This window comes from Etheostoma cragini, chromosome 18 (assembly GCF_013103735.1).
Source record: "Etheostoma cragini isolate CJK2018 chromosome 18, CSU_Ecrag_1.0, whole genome shotgun sequence".
Taxonomy (NCBI): Eukaryota; Metazoa; Chordata; class Actinopteri; order Perciformes; family Percidae; genus Etheostoma; species Etheostoma cragini.
Window position 1 is genome coordinate 17331368 of NC_048424.1, and position 219 is coordinate 17331586.

Consider the following 219-nt stretch of genomic DNA (forward strand, 5'->3'; position numbering starts at 1 on the left):
TTCTTAGAACCTGAGCTCCATCCATTTTATTTACAGTATGGTTCCAATTATGTCAAAGATAACAGTTTTACAGAGGTTCCATATTGTAGTAGTTATCCCGTCTCCTTTACACGCACAAGGTCCTGGGTTCGATCCCCAGTAGAACCAGACTTATGCTTTAAAGTAAGAACTATGTATTTGGTACCACCTGGCAATTGTCATTTAAAAAGTCTTTAGAAA